Source organism: Astyanax mexicanus, chromosome 16 (genome assembly GCF_023375975.1).
Source record: "Astyanax mexicanus isolate ESR-SI-001 chromosome 16, AstMex3_surface, whole genome shotgun sequence".
Taxonomy (NCBI): domain Eukaryota; kingdom Metazoa; phylum Chordata; class Actinopteri; order Characiformes; family Acestrorhamphidae; genus Astyanax; species Astyanax mexicanus.
Window position 1 is genome coordinate 10,109,870 of NC_064423.1, and position 5,573 is coordinate 10,115,442.

Here is a 5,573-nt window from a genome sequence, read left to right on the forward strand (position 1 = left end):
AAAGTGATTCTGTTTATTTACAGTAAGCTTAAATTTCCAGATTTCCACTAAAGCTAAAGCTTTAGCATTAGTGACTAACCGCTAGCGGTTAGCAGCTAATAACACTCAACAGAGGAACACTGAGAAACTCTGATATTAGCTAGTGGTTTGTCCCAGATAGCTTGTTTAAACATGGTAAACGTGCAGGCTACAGTCCGACTTTTTAATGCACAGCAAAATATCTAGCGCTGTAGTTAGCGGCTAATGCAGCTTCAACAATACTAGCCCGGGTACTGCTGGAGAACTAAACTGAAACTCCTGTATAACGCTGTACTTGAGTGGAGTGGCTTTACTACTTCTTACAACCTGACTGCTAAAATTCATACATAAGGTGCACTGATAATTTTTGGGAAAATTAAAGAATTTTAAGTGCAAATATTAAGTGTAAAAATACTGTAATCATTAAATCAGATTTCCTTTTTAAAGTAACTAGGCCATTACTAATTACCACACCCAGTGCACAGCGCAGTGGGTGATGATGATCTTGACCGATGGCATCTGAAATAGAATAGTCTCTATGCACTAGAGCAGGGGTGTCCAAACTCTTTTTGTTGGGGGCCAGAAGGAGAAATATATTTGAAGTAACGGGTCACACTCTGTAATTAAACAAATAATGAAATATACCACTTTAAATAATACTTTTTACTGATTACTTTTATTTACACATCATTTTACTTGACTTACTATCTTTATCTATCTTTGACAGTGTTGTGTAAACTAAGATTTTTCAAATTGATGTTTCATTTCATGATGTCTCTTAATATTAAACTCCTTAATTACAGCAACTTTTAGACTCTTTGGCCTGTTTTTCTGCGCTACAACTTCACCCTCTCAGCTTTTAGACTTTTTGGCCCGTTTTTCTGCGTTAAAACTGCGCACCCCCTCCGCTTTTAGACTCTTTGGCCCGTTTCTGACACCTAGCGTTCAAAGTTTGAATCTCACATTATAAAAACCTGCTTAACAGCGGGCCAACTTTCATTCTATTTCTAAACTACCTCGCGGGCCCCTCCAAAAAAGGAATCGGGCCGCAAATGGCCAGCGGGCCGTAGTTCGGACACCCCTGCACTAGAGACTGTGATGTTTTTCTGCTTGGATTTATACCAGCTGATTTACTTTACTGCTTAGTTTTAGTGTGTATTTTAATGGTGTGTGCGTGGAGTTTAGCGAGAATTGAAACACTCTAAATGGTGTACGTGTGCTATCAACAGCTATGGCAGACTTTTATGTATTCAGGGACTTCCAGGACTATGTGGCAATAATATACAGAACAATGAAGAAAAACATCCTAAGTAAAACGTTGTGGCTGGATGGAATTCAGCCGTAGGCCTAATCATTAACCTTCCCCAAAGTTTCTACAGCTTCATTTGCATTATTTATTCGGAGCTCCTGCTTATGCTTTCAGTCAGTTAATGTTGTCTTGGCGTTTGAGTGTGAGGTAATGCTGTAACACACCTTTTCTTTAGAGAATGCTTTCATTTCTCAGGTTTGTAATAAAAATTTTAAATTACTTTTTGCTTATTGGAATGACTGATTTCTAATTGTTTACAGATCTACAAACTACAGTGGAGTGAAACAGTATTTGCCCATTTACAGCTCTCTTTCTAGTTTTTGCATGTTTGTCATACTTTTATTTTATTTAAAAGTTTCAGTTTATCAAACAAACATTAATAAAAATCAAATATAACCAGAGTTAAAAATCACATTTTTGGAAAGCTGAGTTCAATTTCACTACTAACCACAACCAGGCCTGATTAATGCCATACCTGTAGAATCAGAAAATCACTTAAATAGAACCTGTCTGAAAAAGAAATTAAGAAGTAATTTGGGACTCCAGCAGACCAAAGTGAGAGCTATTATTCACAAATGGAGAAAACATGAAATACTGGTGATCCTTCCCAGGAGTGGCCGGCTGACCGAAATTACTCCAAAAGGGCATGGACAACTCATCCAGGAGGTCACAAAAGAAGCCAGAACAACATTTAAAGTACTTCAGGTCTCACTTGCCTCAGTTAAGGTCAGTGTTAATGATTCAATAGTAATGAGGAGACTGGATAAAAATGGTCTTCATGTGAGAATTTTAAGGCAAAAAACACTGCTCATCGAAAAAGAACATTTGCCAAAAAACATCTTTTTTTTTTTTTTTTCTTTTTTTTTTTGCATGCTTGTTCACATACCTTTATTTTGTGGCTAATTTCTGGTGGTGTCAACAGATACTAACTTTGTACATAGTCAGTGAATGACTCACACTTCATAAGAGCATCTGCTAAATGCCATAATTGTACCGGTGTTCATTTAGTCAAGTCAAGTAAAATCAAGTAGTTTTGTTGTCAGTACTGCATATGTACAGGACATACAGAGAATTGAAAATATGTTACCCTCTTTCCCAAAAATTACAGCAAGTACAGGAAATAGATATATAATATAAAAGAATGGGAGACACTATATGTACAATACAACAAGGACACAAATAGACATAGACATAGGTAGACTGAAGACAATAGTGCAATTGTGATGGGGGATGATTAAGATGGGATGACAGTACAAGTATAAACAGAACCCGTATAAAACAGTAGTGCAAATATGGTATAATAGCTTAAGGCTGGTAAAGTGAATGAGTGCATAAAGTTCTTAAAGTTCACAGTTTATGACGAGTTTTATTTATAGTTTTTATTTATTTATAGTTTCCTGCTGAGGTTGTACAGAAACTGGATGGGAAGAAAAATGCCTACACAGAGGACACACTTGGTCTGCTGAGATTTATACGGAATCTACATGAGCACTAGTAAGTTTTATAAAAAAATACAATCTTAATATGATTCTATGTTTCAGACAATATTCCACTGATTTTTCTTGGTCTGTTCAGCCCCGAAGATGCAGAAAAAATAAACACTATGACCTTGTTTCCTGACCTTTTTGGAAACGCTTTCAAGTTTGCCAGAGACAGAGGATGGAACACCAGACCAAGTTTAAGAAAGTGGCTCAAGGCTGTACCTGTGATTTGATGACACAAGGGTAATTTACAGAAGGAAGAACATGAACAGTGTGGCATGGAATAGTGTAATGTTTCTGTGCATACTGCATTAATTACTTTTTAAAACAGATGAAAAAATTAATTGGAAATATACAAAAAACATCTTAACGATCCCCAGAGCTTTGGGTAAATATTTTTTGGACTGATGTGACAAAAGTGGAACTTGTTGGAAGGCGTGTGTCCCGTTACATCTGATATTAAAAGTAACACATAATTTCAGAAAAAGAGCATCATACTGAATGTAAAACATGGTGGTGGTAGTGTGATGATCTGGGGCTGCTTTGCTGCTTCAGGGTCTGGACAACTTGCTGTAATACCAGAAAATCCTGAAGGAGAATGACTAGCCATCTGTTTGTGACCTCAAGCTCAGGAATACTTGGGTTCTGCAGCAGGACAATGAAGGTTTTGGAGTGGCCTAGTCAAAGTCTGATTGAGATGCTGTGGATGATCTTAAACAGGAAGTTCATGCTCAAAAAACCCTCCAATGTGTATGAATTAAAACAATTCTGTAAAGAAGAGTGAACCACAATTCCTCCACAGAGATGTGAAAGACTCTTTGTCAGTTATCAGTAATGCTTGATTGCAGTTGTTGCCGCCAAGGGAGGCAAAACCAAGTTATTAGATTTAGGGGACAGATAAATTTTATCATTAAAAAAGCAAAAACAAAAGAAATCTGTAGGGGCGGCAAATACTTTTTCACACCACTGTACATTACCTACAGTGACTATAAGTATCAGCATATGAAATACTATTTCTCATGGTGGGTTGCAGTTAGCCGTTAAATTCTGTTAGCTTATCCACGCAAGACTCAGCTCATATATCACCTAATCAGCATTTAAATGCCACCTCTAAGGAAGAGGTTAATTCATGTGTAAATAAGACTAAGAAGTGGTTTAAGACATGTTTACCTTACTAAGGCCTCGGCAACACACTAATAAATACAAATGAGTGCATTTCAGAGCTTAGCCTACACAATACATCATAGTGTTTACTGTAAAAGCATTAGGGGGCCCAGACGGCTGTGTTTTGTACTGTAAACAGCCTCAGGTCGTGTTGGGTTAATCAGTAATCCTGAGTGATCTAGTCGGGATGGCATGGCCCTTCTCTTAGGAAAACACTCCCCAGCTCTTTTGATGAACACAGGAGATTACACTGGAAAAAAGGGGACTTTATTTTAGTAATTCAGTTCAAAATGTGAAACTTATATATTATATACAGTCATATGAAAAAGTTTGGGCACCCCTATTAATCTTAAACATTTGTAGTTCTAAATATTTGGGTGTGGGTTTATTGTACTAACAGAAAATGTGCAATATGCATTAAACCAAAATTTGACCGTGCAAAATATGGGCACCTTATCATTTTATTGATTTGAATACTCCTAACTGCTTTTTACTGACTTACTGAAGCACAAAATTGGTTTGGTAACCTCATTGAGCTTTGAACTTCATAGCCAGGTGTATCCAACCATGAGAAAAGATATTTAAGGTGGCCAATTGCAAGTTGTTCTTCTATTTGAATCTCCTCTGAAGAGTGGCATCATGTCTCTCCAAACCATCACTGATCATGAGTAAATTTTACATTTCATTTGTAAATCAAGGGAGCAGAGTCTGGAGGAAGAGTGGAGAGACACACAGTCCAAGCTGTTTGAGGTCTAGTGTGAAGTTTCCACCAATCAGTGATGGTTTGGAGAGACATGTCATCTGCTGGTGTTGATCCACTGTGTTCTATCAAGTCTAAAGTCAGTGCAGTTTTGTTTTCCCACAAAATCTTACAGCACTTCATGCTTCCCTCTGCTGACAACTTTTATGGAGATGTGAATTTCATTTTCCAGCAGGACTTGGCACACTGCCCACTCTGCCAAAAGTAGGGTGATGTTGACCATTGTACTGGCCTGATTCTGTTCAACACCATTGTAAAGAAATGTAAGTGGTTGTAAGTGTAACAAATGTATCTATTGTTACAAATCTTCAGATTCACAAAAGAATCTCTTGGTGATTCTCTAATTTCATAAGAATAAGCAAAAGCAGTATTCATTCTCATATATTAACATATTATTCTCAAAAAATGAAAACTTTAACAATAAACTGCAGTGTACAGTGTTTTCTAACTGATATTCTACACCAGTAATAAAGGAGCTTCTACTGTATCTTCCAGCACAGCATCACGTAGAGAGATAATAGTGCAATAAAACAATGCTACCAGGGAAATATAATAATTATTAGTCAGTGGATCAGTGTCCGGAGGCTACACTGTTTGAGATATCAGCTCAGCTTGCGTCTTTATCAGTTGTAAAGTAAACAAATGAGGTGTGTCCCCGGGGCAGGTTTTCTTTTCCAGCCAGTGAGTTTGTGTCGCTCTGCCCGTGGGCCCGTCCTTACCTGCCTAAGGTGTGGAGTGGAGGAGGTGGAGGAGGAGGAGGTGGAGGGGATGGGAGGGGAAAGGGAGGGAAAATAGAGTCAATTGTGACTAAGCTGGGTGTGCCTACAAGGAATTCCAAACA